A 22,132-nucleotide genomic window follows, 5' to 3' on the forward strand; every position below is an offset into this window, starting at 1 on the left:
CCCGCCGCCGGCCCCTTCCTTCCGCCCGGCGGCCCCTTCCGCGCCCCGCGCCGCTGCCCCGCAGCGTCCCCCGGACGGCCCCTCCCGCGCTCCCGGCTCGGGTACCCCCGCGCCGCGCCCGCCGCTTCCCCCAGGCAGCCCCTCCCGCGCTCCGCCCCGCACATCCCTCCCTCCGGTCCGGCAGCCCCTCCGCATCCCCCCTGGCCGCGGCACTCCCGCATCCCTCCGTCCGCGCCCCCCCCCCCCCGGCCCTTACCTCCCCTGGGGCGCAGGGAGGGGCGGCCGGCGGCCCCGAGCTCGGCGGGACGGCCCCGAAACAAAAAGCGAAAGCGGCGGCCGCTGCCTCCCGCTCTGCCGGGCTGCCGCGCTCTGCCCGCGGCTGACGTCAAGGGCCCAAATTCCTGCCTTTCCCTGCAGGCAGATTTGTCCATGTAAGGGCTGGGGCCGGGGCCGGGGCCGGGACGGCCGCACGGCGGGAGGGGGCTGCGCCGCGGCTGGCGGGGGGGGGGCGGGCGGCAGCGGCTCCCGGTACCTGGGCGGGAGGGGAGCGGGGCTGGAGGCGGCCCCGACCCTGTGAGCATCACCTTCCTGCTCTGCATCCCGGAGCCAAGGGAGCCTTAGACACACACAGAAACGCACCCTGTGCCTTGCAGGATCCAATTTTTCACAGGGAAGATTTGTCCAGGGCTACTTATGATTCTTTGGGTGCCTCTCCAAGCAACTTTTAATCTGTTCTTCCCCAGCTGGGGCGAAGAACAAGGTGAGGGGAGGTAAAAGGTGCTGAGAGTTCCAAAGGAGCTGCCTTCTCACATATTCAAAACAAAACTTGTCGAGAATACTAAGGCGAGGGGGAAGGGAAACTATTTTCTGATTGCTTTCTGTTTGATTGTTTTGTGGCTATTTCTAAGGACTGCAATTAAAATAAATTGGGATGTTGAGTGTGATTGTTTTTATAATGGAATGTTACCCTTTAAGTAGCTGTTCGGTGTCTGCATCTGCCCTGAAGAGAACTGGAAGACAGAAGGGTTACATTGTGTTCAGGCTGTGGAGGGGAGCGTTGCCAAGCCTAATTCATTTGGAAAGAGATTTCTGGGTGAGTTTTTAGGCACTTCAAATGTATTTCATTTTTAAAATAAAGGGCTCTGGTGTGTGCTTTCAGAAGATGTTTACATCTTATACAGTCAGTGCTTGACAGCCCCAGGAGGGCAAGGTTGCTCGTTTGGACACAAAGAAAGGACAATAAGTGCCTAAAAGACTTAAGAAGCTGCAGCAGAGAATTGTGATTCAGCTTCTCTCCACCTTCCCTGGCTGCCAAAACCAGTGTACTTCCCAATCGGAGACCCCAAGAGATTTCGCCTCACCCTGGCAGACCCCTCAGAAGGGAAAGTGTGGCATTTCCCAAATTTAGTCCTCAGTGCAAACCCCCCATCTGGGGTTGATTTGATGTCCTGCACTGGCCCCGTGCTAAATTCCCCCCAGGAACAGAGGCCTGCCAGAGCCAGATTCTCTCCTTAGAAGCACTGCAGCTAAATCTGCGTGAGCAGTCACGGCCACAGCGTTAGGACTATGACTAGAAATACCCCAGCCTTGTCCTAGCCACCTACCCGGTGTTTGAACCCTGCTGAGATCCTAAACCAAAGCCGAACGGTGCGTGAGTCACCCGGGCCCCGTTCCATAGGTGTTACCTAGAGAGCCAGCAGTGCTCTGTGAACATGGCCTCTTGTGAAAGACACGGGCACGGCTGATTTCCAGATGGAAGAGACCATAGCAGCAGCTCAAGCTGAGCAGCCAAAGCCTTCCCCTGAGGCCCTGTAAACCCAGGTTCAGTTCCCTGAACCTACACTTCACCTGTCTCCTTCCAGCTGAGTGTTTCAACCACTGGGCTGCGAGGTCATGCTCCTGCATTGCACCCCGAGGACAACTCACAGTGGGATTTTCTTCCACCAGGAGCAGGTGGTCATCACCAGGGGCTCCCTGGCACCCATGTCTGTCAACCTCAGCATAGTGGAGCTCTCAATGGCAGATATACACAGGAACTGTTGCCTGTTTTGGTTTTTTTTTCTTCAAGTTTTCTTGCAGATCTGCAACAGCCCTTGTGTTGTGTCAGCTAGTATCTAGGGGAAGTATATGAACACAAAAAAAACCCCTTTGGCCCACTGATGAGAGACAAGTGTTCTCTATTTAGTATTTCAGAGAAAACCAGTGGTCAAATATTTTCCTTGTCCCATATCCAAAAATTATTGCTTCTTTATCCATCAAGCTTATGAAATTTTCCAGTGCTGTTAACAGAAGATAGAATACTGTGCCCATCCATGGCAGCCTCCTTTAAATGATCCCAAAAGTTTTAAGCTTTGAGCCTCCAGAGTTTGAGATAGCAACTACTGCTACCTCCATTTTGCTGGTAGATGAACTGTGACTAATCCTCTGCAGCACAGCAGCAGAAGTTTGATTTGCAGCCCATTACCCTTGTAACGTGCTGCCCAGAACAGTCACTGCCTTGTCAAACGCAGCATGAATTTTCTGGGTTTTTTTTCAGTTTCCTATCATGACCAATATCACACACTTTGGAAATGAAAGTAGAAAATTCAAGGTGTTGAGCCTGGCTGTGAAAATCTGCTCTTTGCCTGGAAAGAATCAAAAATACTGGCAAACATACAATCATTCCTTTGGTAATATCTACCACACCCTGCACCATAGCAGCAAAATGAATTAAACAGCAAAAGACTGAAATGTCTGACATTGCATAGGCCAGTCAGGAAGCAGGAATACAGGAGTCAGCCTGGGCAAGTATTAATTCAAGGAAATTAAGTTTTTTAGCATTTAAGGTGCATGACTAGGAGATTGGAAACTTGGCTTCTGCTCCTACTTTCCCTGTGTTGTGTGACTTTAGACCAGTCAGTTCACCTTCCCATGTCTGGAGGAGCCCTTAGAAACCTGAAGCACACGGTTTAGAGCAGGGAATGACACACCATTACCTCCTATCAGACCCCATTCTGTGCAAATTTTCCAGAAGTCAGCAAGTGAAATCTCGCTTTTCAGAATTTGCGTCTCTTCAGTGAGATTTCAGATGCAAAAATCGAAAAACAAAAAACTCAGAATGGGAAGAGCCCTTAGGAAGCCACAGGAAATCCATCTCAGGCCATAAAGCAGGAGCAGCACCACCTAAACCATACCGGACAGGGGTCCACCTACCCTGCTCATAAGAATATCTAGAGGATCCATTACAGAGCTTCACAGTTGGATACATTTTCTTTATCTCTAATCCAAGTCACTTTTGCTGCAATTCAGCTCCTAATCAGATGAAGTTGTGGGGAACTGACATATTCCCTCAGTAGCAACAATTCTAGAACAACAGGAAAGTCACCCACCTGGTGAACTAATTTTTCTGTGGGTAAAAGCCAAGGAGGCTGGAAAACACACTAAGCATGTGTTTTTGGGAGAGCTGCCACCTAATTTACAGACAAAGATCAGATGCAATTAGTGTTAGATCAACTGGAGACTCCTCTGCCCCAAACCGCAGCACTTTTCAGCCGCCTCGCCAGGAGGACGCCAGTTTCCACCAAGACATGCAGTGTCACACTTGACCCTTCAGTCTCCAACGGGTATTCCTGGAAACACATGCAAAATCTGAGCTCACAGCAATAGCATTCCTGTGGCACTGGGGAAGGAATGAGGAAACACCAGCATGGATAGCAGGCAGACGGGAGAGAAAAGACTCATCCTGCAAGTCTGATTAATTTCCAAACAGGATGATTGTTCCTGATTGAGAGACGCTGGTGTGCTGCCTGGTGGAAGGAATCTGGGAACAGCAGTGGGCCAAGCTTTGTCATTCCCCACTTTGCAGGTATGTTTGCACCCAGACAGGAATGCAAGATACAGTACTGAGCAGGCTTGAGTGAATCACAGATCTCTGACAGCAATTGAGACTGGGCCAAAACCCCAAGGGAATCTTCACTGATGAGAAATACAATTTCCAACAAACACCCCAATTTTCTGTGAGTGTGTCAGAGATAGCAACCATCATCAAACCCTCCATCTCTGTGCACATTTTGGAGTTGCAAGTGGCTAACAAGATGCTCAGTTTTACCTGGCCATCAGTCCTGTCTATTTCCATATCATTTCACTGTTGGCCATGGTGAGTTTGGGGTAGCTCAGGGAAGTATAGACCTCCCTGCACGTATTTCAGGCCATGCTCCCTGCTCTGCTCCATCTACAGTCTAGGCCATAGCTGCCTGTGCCTCAGGAATGGTAAAGATTTGTAAAACTGCTAAATTCCAGTTGAGCAATGTGCTAGTGTAGCATACTTCATTTTAAGGACATGCTTAAATCCAATTTGAGCCCAGAGAGATTTTAGCTTAGGTTTAAGCGTTCCATTGAACAGGGTAGATTTAAGGATTGAAGTGTTTTGCTAGACTGGATCTTTGATTAATGAGGAAGGAGAATTGCCTAGAAGAAAGAACTGCCTGAAGCATTTTGGCACATCCAAACCATTACTAGCACTCCTCCTTTTCTCTAACGAACTTTGATGAAATTAACACAAAGAATTGGTAAAGAAGTTGATAACTTCATTAACAATCCTCACTTTCTGGGTCTCAGTTTAGTGGGGGGAAAAAAGCAAACTTCTAGTATCTCATCAAAATGATGTGATATAATTAAAGCAGAAGCCACTAGACTTTGTATTTTAGACCATCTGATATCTTGCACAGTATCTCACTGATGGTAAATGTCTCATGTCCAGATTTTAGCATTGAAATCATAAGTGCTTTGCTTTACAGGAAGGGAATCAGTTAAATACTTTATGGAGCCTACACTAAATAAACAAAGTACCTCAGTCTTAAAAGAAACGTTTGTGGTAACAAATATTTTGGGGGACATTTTTGCATGGGCTCTGACCTCCCTGTTGAGAATCAAAGTGAAAATATTGAATCTACTAAGCAGATGTCTTCTCCTAGTGACAGCAAGATGAGCAGAGACAGCTGGTTAGAAGAACAACAACAACAAAAACACATCATCATTCCTGCTTTGGCTCCAAAATATCTTGGACTTGTTGTCATGGAAGAAAGCTATGTATGTAAGAAGCCAAGAAAGAGACAAATATTATTGAATCTGGTAATATTTTAGTGAATGTGCTGGAAATAACTTAAGTAGGAAGAAAAATTGGATGCGCTCCATTGTTATTAAAAGAATGCCTCTTCTTATTTCCACAGGGACCTATAGCCTATAGAGTCATTAACACATTTGCAAAACATATATTTTAAATATGTTGCTTCTCTCATCAATCTTACGGGCTCTTCTGCTAAAGTAAATAGAGTTCCAGCACACAGAAATGTATACAGCCACAAAAATATTATCTCTGCAAGCTAAAAATGCCAACTGTGGATTTTTCCTATAACCTCTTCCATCAGGGAACATGGGTGTATTATGGAGACACCTAGAGAGATCTTAAATATTAGGAAGGGAGAAGATGAGAAAATTAGATTCCCTTGGTGAAACACAGGATAAATAATTCACAATGAAAAAAAAAAAAAAAAGGAAACCAAAATTAAAATATGAAGAGCTATTCTGGATGAAAATCAGTCTGAGCTGCATTGAACAACAGATCCAAGAGGAGTTTTGTGGCAAGACTGCAAAATTAGCCAATGACCCTCTGGCCTCCCTGCTCAAAGGTAGCACACTCTCTCTTGATAGTTTTCATCTGAACAAAACTTGATTTCTGTGCTTGACCCCTGGACATTTCCATTTCCCTTTCTGAGCCTTTGGGCATACTTAAGCAAAGAACAGGATTGATGAGAAGAGTTTAAGAAATCAAAAGCTGTGCAGTTGGTAATTGCAAGGATGAGTAACTTGAGGTGGATATTCCCAGAGGACTAGGTAGCCCAAATCCCATAGTGCCATCAGACAGTGCCCTATGCAACAGCAAAGCTCTGGATTTGCTGGCTCAGGAGGTGTCCTCCGTGGAGTGCTTCAAAACACCTATCTGCCTCCTACAAAGGTCCTAAATTATTTAAAGCCTTGAAAAAGCAAGAGGTCAATTTGGTTTATACTAAAGATACGTGCAAAGAAAATGATGTAAAGAGAAGTATTTGCTTTGGAAAACAACTGCCTTGAGAACTGAGAGGTGTGACCAGTCTGACATACCCACTTGTAAACAGAGGACAATGAAGTCAAAAGGAGAGGACATGGCTGCTGGGTCTCCAGTTCCTGGCTGCCAGCTTTGCCCTTTCTCCACTAGGTGATTAGGCAGTAATAGTTCTCAAAAGCAAATAGTTTTATTTACATCATTTTCTATGCAGAAAACCAGGGTTAAGTATGCAGCTCTGCAACAGAACAGATGTGGGACTTGGGGAAAGTTGCAGCTTGAACTGAGCTGGAAAAGCTTCCACCATTTGCCAATATCTTGGAGAGTCTGGAATCTTTCCCATCTCTACTGTGACAAAAATGGGACTTCTCCACATTTTGGAGGACTTTCTCTCTTGTAATAAAGGACAAAAAGCATGCAATGAAAAACAAATCACAGTGCCAGAAGTGACTGAGAACCAGTTTTCCCTGTTTTAATTCCCCATCTTGCCAGCCTCAGCTCCACGATCTGACCTACAGACTCCCAGCCAGCCCAGGAATGACCATGCCACAGCAAAGGATCATTTTGGCCAGAAATTCCATGCTGAGTCCAAGAAAACATTTCCTAGAGTATCTTGCTAAAATGGATACACTCCCACACACACTACATGAAAGGAATCATGTCTGACAAATAAACATTTCTTAATGAGAAACATTTGTCCAACATGTTTCTCCCCAGTACTCTGGAGCTTTGTGCCTCAGTCCACCATCTATAAAAGGAGACAACAGCCCTTCCTAACCTCTGGGAGATCACACCAGGCTATGAAAGTGATGGACTCCTTACCTCCATTAGTTACCCTCAGAACTCCATATATCACCTTACAGCACGTAAGTATGGACTGACTGAAGAATTTTTATAGACCCATTTCAACCCACGTGTTTGACCTCAACCAAGAGCTTCTCTGCCCACAGGCTACTCCATTTGCTCCGTCCGACTTTGGGACACAGAGTCAATGCAGGGCACCTCAGTATCCCTGGGCTCAGCCATCCCTGAATGTGCATTTCTTCACACCATCAAAAACTTGGATCACCAAGGAGACAGCCCAGCCCCGCTGCCAGTGAGGTGACAGATCCCTGGCACTAGAGCTGGGCTCAAACTGCTCATGAGCTGCTTGTGGCTGGAGAGGAATGTCTGCAGAGAGCTAAACCAGATTGCTCACAGATCTCTTCCAAATTGTCTCTAATCTAGTGGACAATTTGAGAGTAAACGTGCACTGGAAGCACCATCTTCCCTTCGGAGTATTAACCTGAGAACACTGAGTTTGTGGCTGCAGTGGAGAAACCTTAGGATCTCATTGGTGCCTTGGCAAGTCCTCAAGATGTCAGAGTCACCTATATTCTGGGTCTATTCTGTGTATTCTGTCTCCTTTCTCAGAACACTTCAAGTATCTGATGATACAGACACACTACAGCCGCCACAGCTCCAGGAATGTGATAATTTTCCTAGTAAGAGCTGGCTGAGGTTGTGAGCCTGAAGCAATATGCTTACAAATACCCGATCTACACAGAGCTTTTAGAAAGAGTCAAATGGCTTCAAAGCTTCAGAGAAGCTGCCATTTTGGTGTCACCTGTGTTTCTTAGTCCCACACCTACTGCAGGGAAAAGAGGAAAAAAAATCAGTTGGTATTTGCCTACATTTCAGCCACAAGGTCCAGCATTTGCAGAACTTCTGAAGGTCCATCTCACCTGTTCAACATCTCACCCCTCCCAAGCATAGACTGAAAAATGCCACTTTTCCCCACTATTAAATCAAAAGCTGGCTACACCCATGTGTCAGCTGTTTACCACCCTCTGTTTCCTCCCTTTAGGCAGCTGATCAGGGATAATGACCTATATCCTTGAAGCATTTGTTTTATTTAGCATTACAGAGAAGAAGGGTTTAAGGCAACAAGCAACCTAATAATATAACCTTTCCCACCCTATCTTATTACAGAGAGATCAGCTTGCATCTTCACCTGTGGAAACACAGCAGCTCTGTGAAGGGCCATGACTTCATCTGGGCTCTTTCCTGCTCTGCTTTTGTCCTAAGCAGAATGGTTCCAGTGCCTTTCAGTTAAGATCTTTCACTCATTCTTTACATTCAGGTAGGAACAACAACCTATTTGGCCTTGCTTTGGCCACATCCATGTTGCTCCAGAGATTCCTGATGAGGTGGCTATGCTGCTCACATGGTAGGAAGGCACTGATGGAGAAGCTGAATATCACCAGGCAGCGTTTGAGAGCACCCAGAGCATTGCACTGGTTGACGCTGTTGGTGTTGAGCACCAACTGCTGGCTCTGCACAGGGGTCTGGGACTGGTACACACCCTGCATCAAGCCTCACCCCACGATGATACAGGCAGGCAAATGAGAAAATTGGGCCCTGGCCCCTTCCTGTGATTAGGTCATTATAATGGGTAAATATTTTCCTAGATAGAGAGCTGAGATAAAGGACTCCTGGTGTCTGAAATGGAGTTTGAGCGAGACTTGGAAGGACTATCCCAACCTTGTAGTTCTTTATAATGTGCTTTTACCAAATAAATGCCTTTTGCCCCAAAGTACCCAGGAAATTAAACGGAACTTGTTATTCGCTAATGATGAAAATCTCACAAAATAAATTTTTCAGTGAATACAAGAACAGTATCTAGTCTACAGCCAAACTGTTCACCAGCAAAAATACAGAATGGGTTTAGTGACAGGTACCAAGGGTTATTCCCAGAGGACATTACAGCTCTACACCATTCAGTCTACATATTTACTGAGGAGTACAGAAAAGTGAATGGTAGAGGCAGAGTCCCAGAGATTGACTTAGGGGTCTATTTAATAAGAGCCCATTTCTGCAGAGAAAAATGATTGTGATTGTTTTCTAATGAAAATCAGTATTCTCATGCTATAGCAAAGAGTGATTATTCATTCTCTATCCCTTTACTCTGCATTATTCATGATTTTGTGACCTCTGCTCTATCCTCTCGCTTGGTGTTCCAATCTCACCCTGAGTTTTCTCAGGGTTTGGGAGCTTTTGTATCAGATAAGCTGATTTATAAGGTAGTCTTTGAGGAACAAGTCTCACTTAAATCTAACATAATATCCAAGAATGTTCTCTGGTATTTGACCTCTTTGTGGATGAAACAATACTCTTCAGACACAATAACCTTGGTGTTTCCAAGTTGTAACCAGCACCTGTGGAGTTTTCAAACAAATAGGCTCAGCATTCCTTGGTGCAGTCTTCTTCACTGCTCCCACATTTAATTGCTTTGTAATTACACTTGTAAAACCTGCAATGGGATTATACATGGGGGAAAGAAAAATAATTTTAAAAATCACACTTAAGAATAGGAGGGGATTTATGGGAGCTGCAAGACAAGAAAAACCCACCTTTCTTTCTTTCTTCATTGGTGTCTTTGGAGGGCAGCCACCCAAGTTTCCTTGTCAGTAATACAGGGATTTGTAAATAGAACAAAGAGCTTCCTCACACCGAGGCACATTATATAACCCAGCGCCGTCACCATGTGTCTTCACAGGCAGTTCCCTTGAACTTTGCATCTCGCTCCTCCTGAGAACACTCCTCCATGCCAGCTTGAACAGATGGGGTTTCCTTTAGGAAAGGTTTTCTGTTAGGGTCATTCTGACTTCCCCTTCAGAGTTTACCAGCCTCATGTGCTCTTTGCTCAAGGGATTACTGTGGTGGGCACTAACTCCATGGGCTGCTGTTAAGCTTCTCCTCACCTGCTGGCTGGGCTGAATGAGTGCTGAAATCTCTGTTCCAGAGAAAAACCTGACATTTCATGTTTTCCTGAATCAGACCGGAAAGTTGCAATTTCCTGTAAACCCAGATTCTGAGAAACATTTCAGAAAGTGCAAAATGGCCTCAGCGCAGCCTTTTGTTTGGGTGTTACCTACAGGTTTTTATGAGACTTACGCTAACTTTAAACACACCACGTTCCAAGTGATCCCAAATGCAACCGGGCAGCACCCACTGCTCCCAAAGTCACTCAGGGTTGCCGAGGGTGCTTTGCCAGAGACAGGTGACACAGAGCCAGATGTGGTTTTGTCTCACCCCATGTATTAGTCTAATATTTCCACTGCTTTGATTCCACCAGTGCACTCACAGACTTCAAGCTTACAAACATTTAAATTCTTACTTTCCAGGCTCATTGAAAGCAAAGGCTTTTAGAGTATATCACTGAGGATAAAACTCAATAGCTTGTACAACCCTGGCATGATGTTTCTGACGTATCGAGTGCATAGTCAAGGGCGCTAATTTAAAAGAGAGCAGTTTTAAGAAATTTTAACTAAATCAGGGCACAAGGCTGTGCAGAGCCTCTTATTTTAGTATCAATAGAGCTGTTTTTTCAGTCCTGGTTGGTTAGAAGAGTTTGTAAATGAATAAGGATAAGACATTCTACAACTGATGTTGATCACCAAATGCAAAAGTTCACACTGGTTAAACTAGGGTGGTATAAGCTTGTGTGAAGGCAGCTTTGAAGCTGCCACAGCATAGTGGGAAAAGCAGCCCTGCCCTGTGAACAAGTGAGAATAAACAAACAAAGAAAACAGTGGAGCAAAAGCTGCTGCTAGCTGGTCTTCATGGAAAATGAAGTTAAAAAAAAAAGAAAAAAAGAAGGAAAAAAAGAGATGGAGGAAGGAACAGAAGCATACTTCAAGACCAAAATCTCATCAGACTAAAAATCAGTGTAACTCCCACATTGCAACACTTTGCAGGTCTAATAGACACAAAGCTGTCCCTTCACCCGAAAGCCAAACATAAAAGTCACGGAAACCCATCATGCCAATTCTGTGGCTGCTTTCCGGAGCAGAATCTCTTTAAATGTCAATGTTCTCTTTGTTCTGTGCACCCTTTATAACGAGTCTATCATCTGTTTGGTAAAAGATCCAGTGAAATCTGTAATAAGGTTATCTCACCATCTCTCTCTATTGTATAGCCATATCTCATTAATTATTGTCTTCCATTTCCTGTGTCAGATGTGACTCAGAAAATAGGGACTCAAGGCTTACAAGCTTAGCAACTTACCATATATTAGCTGAGCTGTGGTAACTGTCCATGTGCTTCCTCTTAGCCTGTAATAAACAAAGCCAGTGTGACTTTGCTGTACACAGGCCTGCAGTCGATGCAGTTTGGATTAACCTCCTTTTATTATCAGCTAAGCTGACAGTGATAGTGGCCATGGCTCAGCTGATGTTCAGTCCTCACGTTGCAAGACTTTGCCTTTAAATCCTGGGAGCAGAGCTCTACCAATATAACTATCTGGAAAGCTACAATGATTTATGTGCTGTCAACATACACCAAAAAAAAAAGGACAAAAAAGCAGCACAATTACATGATTATCAGCCAATGCCCCTTGGTTTGCAGTTTTTCAAGCATGAACTGCTCAAACTTTGGATCAAGAAGTGAAGCGATCTGTTTCTCAAGTGCAAACAGGGAAAAGTTATATGAGTCTTCTAGCAATTTCAGGCAAATATATCACAGAAGCAGCATGCTTAGCCTTTTTACTGTGCATCTGTCTGAGGTTTCCAGTAAGATTTCCCTGATATATAGTAAGAGTCAAAACTCTAATCTCTTTTAGCTCTTTTTTATTGTCTCTGCAGCACTAACTTTGAAAAATGGCCTTGTCCCCAAAGAACTGCACACAGTCCATGTAGGGAAGCTGTTAAAATAAATGCTTTATGTAAAAAATATTGCAGACGAACTCGGCTCTAAGGGGTTTAGAGCTACAACATACAGCTATAAACCAGAGCAGCCGAAGTATGAATGGAGGTCATACTCCAGTAGAGAAGAAGGGAAGTCCCCTGTCTGGCAGTTGTTACACATGATCTCTGAAATCAACAATTCCTGCTCTTCTTTCTCAGGGCTGCAGTGTTTTAATAAATGATTATTCTCATGTTAATGTCCTTCTGCCTTCCTCCTCGCTGACCTCCATACACACCATGCTGATTCATAAAGTTTCTTCTTTCACTGGATTTGAGTGCTTTCTGTAGACCTTATTTGCTGCCTGCGAGACATCTGCCTGATTTATAGAGACTAAGACACAGAAGAGCACAGTGTTGGCTGCCCTATCTGAGTACTGTGTTTCCTACACATTGTGTTCCTATCTCTGCCCATGCCGTGGTCTGATTTTTGATAGTCTGTGTGTTGTTCAAATAAGAGAGCAAACTTTCTGCCTCTCAGAAAAGCTTCTGAGATCCTCAAGAATAAAAATATGCTTTTCCACCTGTATTCCTCACAAAGCAGCGATATCTGTGTCTAGACACTGACTGGGGAAATTCAGGCAAGGGATAATGTGCAAATGAGACCATGATTCAGTGGTGGGAAAAAAACAGACAAATAGCAGGTGCCTCAAAGGCTGAATCACAAACAAGATGGTGAAAAAATCTAAGAATGCAAGAGATGATGGAGGAGCTTGACTTGGCATTTATCTGTTTATTCCAACAGGATATGCAGATTCCACCCTTATGACATCACTGCCTCATCTCGCCTCATCAGTGCCTCATGACACAAACCCTCTCTGTAGCACTGAGTCAGCACCACTGTGTGATCTCCTCTTGGCCATGCAAGATGGGGTGAAAGGCTGTCCATAATGGTGAAAGCAATGAGGGACCTCTAAACAGGTCCCCAAAGGGACTGAAAAACTCATGTTCATCTTATAAGCACTCCTCCCAGGAAATAAAATGGGCTCAGAAAAATTTACGGTAAAGTAACACAGCAGTGTTTTATGGGAGTGCTCCCACAGCAGTGGAACAGTAATTAACACTGTATGGTCAAACGAAGGAACAAGGAGCACTTGCACTTCGCTCCGAAAGAAGCTGCAAAGTACATTTTCCCTGTAACCAATAGGTACTGCTGATTCTGCCTGCTGTGCTCTTCTAGAGGCCTGGACTGAGAGAATATTTCTTAAAGTGTCCCTGGAAGTGTCCAAGGCCAGGTTGGACGGGGCCCTGTGCAGCCAGGCCTAGAGGGTGGTACCTTGCACATGGAGGGGGGGCTGGAACTAGATGATCTTTAAGGTCCTTTCCAACTCAAACTGTGATTCTGTGAAAGCGTCACACACACAGAGTGCTAACCCTCCTCTCCCCCAAGCAAACAAAAGCTGTTTCCTATTTTGAAAAAAAAAACCCAGAACAAAACAATCTAATGGAAAGAATCTGAAATATTCTTACAATGGTTGACTTACAAGAGGCAATGTAAAGAGGAGCTTTATGTTAGAAGAAACTCAGCCACATGAAAGCTAAAATATTGGGCCACTACCTCCAAGTCTGATCTTAAACAGTCCCTGAGTCTCTAAACACAACCTAAAAACATCCTGTGCTGCACCTCAGTGTGTCATTCTGTACAACAGGGCCAGGTTTTCTTCCTGGAAAACCAGGTCCAGAGGCCAGGAGGCTCTTGCTGGATTTGCACATACTAGTCCTTTTTGTTGGGGGATTTAGATCACAAGAGCGTAGGAAAGGCAGCTCTGAATCACCTGGCTCTTGCACGTGTTGCTTGCACGTTGTGCAAAGTTTTCTGAACTCAACCTCCTTTCAAGACACACCCTTTGTTTGTTACTTTCTCTTACGGCTTTTTCGCAACCCCATCCACTGCCAACACAAACAAGGTTGCAACATCTCCCCCCAGTCTGTCTTCCTCTGCTCTGCTCTGCTCTAAATGTCAACCAGCCACTTAGCACTGCTCACTTGCTTAATTGGGCAAAATACCTGCCATGGCAGCCCTGTGCCTTGACTGCCTCCAGGAGAAAGTTTCTTGGGAATGGTAAGTGACGGAACCTGCAAGTCGATCTTAGTCACGTTGATACCAGATACCAAGAGTCTTGCGCAGGTAGGACTTGGCTTTGCTGAGCAGCCATCAAGCATCTGTAAGGCACCAGGGGAGGTTAAGAAGAGTAATTAACAGGGATCACAGTGGCTACTAGAAGTTGTTTCTGCAATTGCGGCACTTTCTACTTCGCTGCAGTGTGTACCCTGTGCATCAAGAGCAGGGGAGAGAAGTTGCTGCCGTTTGAATGGCATTTATTGGTGTGAAACAAATTGTGGGACCTAGTTCCACTCCTAATATTTGGGATAACTAGAGTAAATCCCTTCTAAGTGAAGGTACACCACAACAAACACTCTGTGAGTACTGTCTGTAAGCAGGTAGGAAATACAGGCACCCTGGAGACCCTCTTAACTCCTAAATCTTGTCCACACTAGAAAGCAGATACATAATGCACTGAACAGAGGATATCTAGCAAGCCCAGAAAAATGAAGAGTGCCTACACTCAGCCCCTCCACACAGCCATTACCGCTGAGAGATGAGCACAGCTGCCCCAGGACTCCCCACAGATGGTGGAATACACGTCTGCCTCTGTCTGTGTTTTTGGCAGGGCCTCCTGCTCACTCAGATAGAGCTGTTCTGTGCGTGGGATGGGACAACATCCTGTTCTCCTCCTGCCTGATGGGCTCTCGGTGCTGGACTGTCATTAGCCACCCCAGCCCCTGCCCAGCCTGGCACGACAGGAGCCGGGCCGTGGGTGGTGCTGCTCACCGGCTGGAGGCGGCTGCTTTTATCAGCAACCTTGATCAGGGGGATTTTCTCTTATTTCATTCTCAAGCTTCCTTCAGCCTTGGATTTGCATAAGATCCTGGGTTAGGACTAATCTGATCCCAGGTTGGGAACATTGCATCAGGCCCAGCGAATCCTCCATGCCAAACTGTCTCTGGTCAGGGTGTGTTGGCACTGGAAAACAGAACTGTGCAGAGACAAATGGCAGCTTGCATTTTCCTTAGTAATAGGAGGTGCCTGGCTTTGTATCTCATTTAAACTCCTGTGCTATGTGGCAACTCCCAGTCAAGTCTCTATTTGTTTACAGCCCTTGTAGCCAGGTGCTTTCCATGTTCACTCCAGGTTGCTGAAACAAGAAGCATGTCCAGCCTTCAGGGCTCGCCAGCAGCTATTGACTAATAAGAGCACTTTGTCCTTGGTGGCAGGAGGGGGTACCTTGCTTTATTTGTGCATTCCCTGGCAAGCAGCAGTGGTGGAGAAAGAGACATGTCTCACTGCACAGGTCAGAGTATGAATTCAAATCTCAGAATGTAAATAAAGATGTGGCCATTCAGTTGGAGGAGTTAGAGGAGACAGGTTGCAACTGTAGCCAGCCATGACACCTCCTGAAGGGTTGTTCGCTGTGGGCATGTGGCTGGTTGGCTTTTCTAGCTCCTACTGGATTAAATTCATGAACATACCAGGGAAAGTGGAGGTTTCTCTTGAAGTTTTCACTGGGTAAAATGACAGAGAAGAGTTGAGGATTAGCAGCACCAAGTGTCTGACATGACAAACACCATCTGTCCTGCTCACCTTCCCGTCACCACTTTATGGCCAAGAAGATGGCCTGGACTCTTTCTTTGCTGCCAGATTCACCTGCTTCAAGAACAATTTGGCATCCTGACCTGGAGCTGGTTTTTTATAAAATATAGACACAGGCATGTCCTACTGCAGGAGGTACTATGAACATGGGCTTGTGATTGGCACTGGGGTACAGACTGCCTATGGCACCAAATCCCTCAAGACAGTGCTGAGCTACTGTAACACATTGATTATCTCACTGAAATATTTAAAAATATATACTTCCTGCTAAAAATGGTGTGCTCCACTTTCCAGCTAGACTCAGTCTAGATCTGTCTCTGTCATTTCAGTGTCGAGTCCCTGGCAAGCCAGACCATTCTACAAGCTCTGAAACTGAAGACAGAAAATCATCACTGGAATATGCTGATTGGATCAGAGGTGCAAAGAAATCAGCTCTCCACTCCATGAGCCATCCTCCAGCTCACAGTTGGTACAAATGGGTATGTCCTTGGCAGTTCAATCACTACTGTCCCATCGGCTGCAAATGTCATTTTTCTGACATTAGAGTATACACAGGTGTGCCGGTTTGGACCAGCAAATTCAAACCAAAATGTAATCAGTACAGGTTTTTCACTTTCCTTCGAGACCCACATTGGGCACCACTAATTATCTGTGCCAGTTTGGACAAATTTGGAGGAAAATATCCTCTGATAGAAGGCAGGTTACAACCAGCCCTTCCCTACCAGGTTCGGGAAAAAAAGAAATTTTTCCTTGGAGGAAAGTGAAAGAGATAAAAACTATTTATTTAACAAACACACGGGAAAAGGATAATAATGCTAAATAATAAAACCTCTTGCTCTGCTGAGAGAAACCTGGGAAAATTTCAGAGTCCTTCCGTAGGTAGCCTCTCTCCTCCTCCTCGGAGCCGGGACAGGGTGGGCCCTCCTCCAGGGCCTCCACCTCAGTGGAAAAAGTCCCGATGTGTTCTGATGTTGAAAACAGTCCAGCAGAGAAAAAGGGAAAAATCGAAGTCCCAGGAAAAGAAAAGTTCAACTCTCCATCTCCCTCTGAAGAAAAAAAAAAAACAAACCTAAAGCTGGCTGGGAAGCAAGCAGAGTGCTTCCCTCCGCTCTCCCTGATGCAGGATGCAGAGGAGTCTGTGTGTCCTTGAAACAAAACTGCTTTGAAAGTTTTGCTCAGTTTTTTTCTCCCCCCTCTCGGGCTAAGTTTAAAGGCACAGAAAAGGCAAAAAATTAATTTCTGGGCATAGGGCAGTGATATGGGATACAACGTCATAAAGCCACCCCAAGAAAACAGGTTCAGCCCAGATGCAACATCATGAAACTAAATGTGCAGTTGTAATGATGGGCAAAAACTCCTGTGCTTTGTTTTATTTGGGCAATGCTCAAAAGCCAAGATATCCTGCTTAGAGCACCAATAAGTACCTGTACTTTGCCCACTTACAAGCAACACAGTGGCTCTGCCTCATACCAAAATATCCATTCCCTTACACCACATTTATTGGAATAATAGGAAAAGAGAAAAAAAAAGCATTTGGGGGGTGTTTTTTAAACCTTGCCTTTTACTCTTAAGTCCAGAAATCTTTTGGTTCTGGTAGGAGCTGTGCCACCTTGTTACTGAGACTGGCTTTCTGTACAGGCTTTCTGTACAGCTGAGACTGGCTTTCAGTAGGGATTTTACTCCATCGAGAAGGTTTCTGTTTTGTTTAGGGATGTTTTTGTCCTGGTGACAATTTTGGGTTATGCCAAACCTCCACATGAACATCTCAGTTACACAGCTGCAGCCCCACCTTTCTCCAAAGAAACACCGAGAGCATTCCTCCCCCTCACAGACAAAGAGAGCGAGTTCCTTGCCCAGAACAACAGAGGCTTTCCTGGTAGCAAATACCTATTCCTGTAGTCACCCAAAGGAGAAAACATGTGGGTGACAAGTCTTTTCCTTTTTCAGTTCTTTCCATAGGGAAGAGTATTGATTCCTACCCAAATTCTGTTTGGTGGGTTTTTGTTTTTTGGGGTTTTTTTGTTTTATGGAAAAGGCATCACCATGTAAAGGGTGTCAAACTGCTGCTGAACACAGATGATGGTGGGAGGATGGCATTTTGCTGTTCCTTTTCCTGCAAAGCTGGCTCACGAAGCTGTGCCCCAAATTGCTGGCAGTGTGACCTTGCAGTGTTGTGGACACTGAACTGGCCCAGGTAGCTGCCCATACCACACACCCTTGTACCACTGAGCAAGTGAAGTCAATGAAGAGAAGAGTTTGACAGTTAGTTTGACAGCTGTAGGAAAATGACTGTATATGATGATTAATAAATAGAGAATATTTATGAGTGTCTTCCCTCTGAGAATCAGGCTAATAGTAATTACACTTTTCTAAATCCCATTTATAAAGTCATCTACATTTAGGTAAACGGAGTCATAGAGACTTTTCTGTTGGCATAAATACAAGGCAGAGTTCCAGCTCTCAATCTTTACTTCAGACTCCTGAATGCCAACCTTCCTTCTCCATGAGGACAAAAAGAGAAACTGGCTCCAGAAAATATAGTTAGTGTTTACATTTTATTGAACCACTAGACATTGCTGTTGGCCACATCATGACAACAGTGCAGCAAAGAGAGCCTTTCATTTGCCTGTGCTTGGCAGAAAGTGTCGTTCTTTGGTTACTCAGCTGAAGTTGACAAGTTGCCCAGTATTTTTATTATCAGGTTGTCAGCTCAATCTCACTACTGCCCTCTTAATTTATTATTTTGCATTTCAAAATCACAGGTGTGACTCATTGCACAGCCAGAGGTTATAATGAAGTATCCCACTCATCTTTAACTCACCCTTTGTTCAAGACAATGCAGATTGCGGAAGGTTTCTGAGGAGGTAAGAGGATTGCAAAAGAGTCGAAGACTCCTCTTTTATCTAACCTATGTGTGGGCAGTGAAACTGCCTGATATGAAACCAGCTGGGTGCAAAGGTGGGCATGGAGGTTCATTTGTCATTATGTCGAGGGTTGAAACTCAGAAGATACAGCAGCTGTCATTGAAGATAGGCACCCAAACTTAAATCATGTCACCCCGAGGGTGAGTCCAGAGAGAATCCTAGGATAACATGCTTCTCCCAAGATTTTCTCTATGCTTTAGTTTCCAACAGGACAGAAGATGAAAACCAAGCAGGTGTTTTTCAATTTAAAAAAATCTTATTCTCTGCATCTTATGATTTAAATCTGGAAGTGACTCTAAGTGCAAGGTTTTGCCAGCATTGTGCAAATAAATATCTTGTGGCATTAGAGTTTTTGAAATACAAATATATGTTTCTTAGCAAAAAGTGATGTATCATCCATGTTTCTCCTAGGAGTATCTGGGATAAGTTGCTGGGAAGAAGGAAGAAGGAGCACAGTTCTATTGGAAAGAGTGTCTTGCTGCTGATTATGAAAAGGACATGGAAGTCATGGCCTGAATTAAATATTTTTTCATATTGGAAAATCAATGGGAAAACTTCCTGGTATCAGCAGCTCATGTGAAGCAGAAGAAGAGATCCTTTTATGACAGAGGAAGCGTGTCAAAATCCAGAGCTATTCTGAATCAATTTGCTCTTTTAATTGCCTTGTACACACATCTGTGTCTGCAGCAGAAATGCCGAGCTCATGCTACATGAAAACAAACCACATAAACTTGAGGAGATACAAACACAATTTGTTCCTAACAGAACACACACCCCAGTGTCCTGGCAACTCATCTCCCTCCCCAGGGGGAAAGATGCATGTCCTATGTCCAGTCTGAGCACCCTGGAGCAGTGACAGGCAGGGGAAGAACTATTGGAGTACTTGGTTTTTGTAAAACTGCAACATGGAGCTGTGGCAATGCCAAAAATGTCCCTGGTCTGCTCTGGCTCATTGCTGGAGGGGAGGAACTGTGACTCAAAGGCTGTCCACTGGCAACACAGAAAACTGCACCAAGAGCACTGGTTCAGCTCTGCCGTATCCAATTTCTGTCAAGTATAGAATAATAGCTATCCAGCGAGCTGGGACATGCTTCACCAGCATCAATCGAGTTGTGCTTCAGAGCATCCCTCGAGGTAGCAAAGAATTATCCCCATTTTATAAATGAGGTAACTCAGGCACAGGGATTAAAGCCAGAATGTTCCAAACTGGCTGCCTACTGCTAGGTACCTACACCCATATTTACGCAACTTGTGGCCTGATTTTCAGAAGGGCAGGGCGATGAAAATTTTGGCCTGAGGGATTTGTTCACACACAGTTTACTGGTAACAACGCCCAGGATGGAAGCCTGGTCTCTGCTACCTGTCTTACACCTTAACCACTGAAAACATCCTTTCTGCCACTAGCCAAGAGTTGGCGAAGGCTCCTGAGTGTCCCCATTCGCCATGCAGAGGCTCAGAGTGAGCAATGCAGGCTGGCTGCCTACGTGCTCTCAGCTAGAGACTTTTAAAGAGCAACAGCAGGAGTAAAACTGGTGAGATTTCTTTGCTTCCCTCTCAGCTCTTCAGAGCCCAAGCAGCTTTGCTTGACTTGCACTGCTTTGCTAAAACAGAACGTCTGGTGGGTAAACCTCTGTTCTGCCTCACACATGGGATCATCTTTCCCTTCTGTCCCTTCACCATGTCCTGCTCAGGACACCTCAGCCTGGCAGAGCACAGATCCAGTGCAGAACCAGTAACAGACCAGTAGGAGAAGGGAGAAAACTGGCCAGACCGATATCTGAACTGCTCAAAAAGCACAAGCACCAACAGGAGCAAGTTAATCTCAGGGCCCCCTCACCTCTCTCCTGCATTCTCTTTCTGGTCTTTAACTGAGCCTCAGAAATAGCTCTGATTTATGGGAAACTCTTGAGAAGCAAGAAAATGCAGTAACAAACCTACTCCCGTACTAACAACTAGCAAAACCCAGGAGGCAGAGCACTTGCTGGCTGGCTACAAGAGAGCTTTGCAAGTGTCCCTGCTAAAATCATCCCTGCTAGGGGCTAATGTGATGCTTGTCTTAGCTTGTTAGAGAGCCTCGCTGTCTTTAGACACGTACTTGAAAAACAGCGCTGGTGGTTGGTTGCTACCTGAGGGAAGAAGGACAAATGATCTCAGCTGTCTCTGTGGAATGGTCACTGGTCAGGTCACCTCAAGCCTGACCTGTAATACCAAGTACATGCTCCAAATCCATTGCTGTCAGCCCTTGTGCTTTGTCTCTTCTATGGAGCACCAGCCACCCCTGACCTCTTCTTTCCCTTCCTTCAGACCATGTCCTGCTCACGAGGCTCCTGCTCAGCTGCTCTGTAACTTCCTCCCACCCAGAGGGAGGACAGGCGAGAGGAGGTGACAACCTTCAGCAAAGGTTAAGGCTGGAAAAGAAGGAAGTGTCAGCTCAATCAGGTCAGCTCAGCCAACCAACTGCTGCTGTAATCCCTCTGCCTCAGGTCCCTGCGCTGTTCTGCTCATGCTCTGAACAATACTGTATGAGCAGCAACCTTTACCCTGTCCCCATGGTACTGTCAGCCTGCAGCATCCAGACAAGGAGATGGGGAAAAGGGGTAAAGAGAAAGCAGATGATCATGAGAATCTCCCAGAACTGTTTCCAGATCCTCCTTTTGCACTGTTTTGGGAACATGGACTTTGAGATGGACTTTACTCCTACTGAAGTTCAGAAGTCCAGACTTGGCACCTTCTGATTTCTCCAGAAGAAGGCTGAGAGCTAGATCTCAATCAATTCTTATGCTGAAGCTCATGTCCATATTCACAGCAGACCCAGAAGCTTTGAGAAGTTGACAGTGAAATGGCCCCAGTTCCTTCTGCCCAGGTCTGAGGTGCCTCTTTTGGGATGGGAGCAACTGAGTCTCACCAATCTGTCAGCAACCAGGAGGAAGCCAGGGACTAAATGCCTCCTATTCAATAAAAGTTGGTGCTGCACTTTATATAGCAGCCAGTGCATTATTCTGTGGTGAAAACAAACCCTATTCTTCTCTGCCAGACAAACACACTTTATCCTATAAAGAGCAGCATTTCTGACTGTTCAGCAGCAGCCAAACTCACGATGGGAAAAATAACAGGTGTTTGTAAGACACTCCCTGTTTATTCACAGTGCTTAAAATAATTGCAAAAAAAAAAAAATCCAGCAGAGATTTAATTTTCTATGCTCCCACATTTAAAAAAACAAAAACAAAAAAAAGCCCCTAAGCTTGGCTAATGGTAGTTGAAGGCAATTCATTATGAAAGGGGTGTTCTTTCTGTTGTGGTAGCAAAGAAACCTACTTATGAAAGCTCCTGAGGAGCAGAATAGTAGAGCAAATTCCTGCCTAGAACCAACACTTCCCTGTGCTTTTCATCAAGCTCTCCAGGTGGAAGCTTTTATTATAAAAACATGTGATTTTATTGTCAAAATGGGATGAGCGGGGATTAAGGTCCTCCAGTTGATGCCCATCATTGACCATCTCCAACATTGCCTTTTATAAGACAATGATAACCTTGGGCTGGCTTATGCCCTTCCTTCTTGTTCTGGTAGTGGAACAGGAGATAAGTGCACTGCTCCAGGGGGAAAAATACGTCTCAGAGGCAGAAACCTTTCTTCAATCACTACATGCTTCTCCGGGAAATAACTGGCAGTGGATCTTGATCAATAGACCACTTTCCAGCGCAATGGGCTGACACACGGTGCTGGAGGAAGAGGACAGAGACTCCCTGTCTCCATCCA

General features: G+C 45.2%; 1 protein-coding gene and 1 long non-coding RNA gene across 7 annotated transcripts in view; one reads left to right on the forward strand and one right to left on the reverse strand.

Annotated features, from left to right (window-relative positions):
• LOC121671299 (LIM domain containing preferred translocation partner in lipoma) overlaps positions 1–348 on the reverse strand; it is a 333,806-nt gene extending 333,458 nt beyond the window's left edge. For 2 of the 3 annotated variants that reach the window (XM_042042721.1, XM_042042717.1), the window contains exon 1: positions 257–347. The gene's annotated coding sequence lies outside the window, so the exon portion shown is untranslated. Of the gene's footprint in view, positions 1–256 lie in introns of all 3 variants that reach the window. The other variant, XM_042042722.1, reaches the window with a different exon arrangement.
• Positions 345–21,356, forward strand: LOC121671300. Of its 4 annotated transcripts, XR_006018473.1 has the most exons (6): positions 391–1,093; positions 3,749–3,844; positions 15,784–15,933; positions 18,217–18,318; positions 18,790–19,910; positions 20,683–21,356. It is a non-coding gene; the product is annotated as an uncharacterized LOC121671300 (long non-coding RNA). The 4 variants fall into 4 exon arrangements; XR_006018475.1 differs by lacking the exons at positions 15,784–15,933; positions 18,217–18,318; positions 18,790–19,910; positions 20,683–21,356 and adding exons at positions 6,797–6,945; positions 7,030–12,331 and having other exon boundaries at positions 345–431; positions 976–1,093; XR_006018474.1 differs by lacking the exons at positions 15,784–15,933; positions 18,217–18,318; positions 18,790–19,910; positions 20,683–21,356 and adding exons at positions 4,953–6,945; positions 7,030–12,331.
• The last annotated feature ends 776 nt before the right edge of the window (positions 21,357–22,132 follow it).

This window comes from Corvus kubaryi, unplaced genomic scaffold, assembly GCF_017639235.1.
Source record: "Corvus kubaryi isolate FWS band 111438036 unplaced genomic scaffold, C.kubaryi_AGA036_p1.0 37397, whole genome shotgun sequence".
Lineage (NCBI taxonomy): Eukaryota > Metazoa > Chordata > Aves > Passeriformes > Corvidae > Corvus > Corvus kubaryi.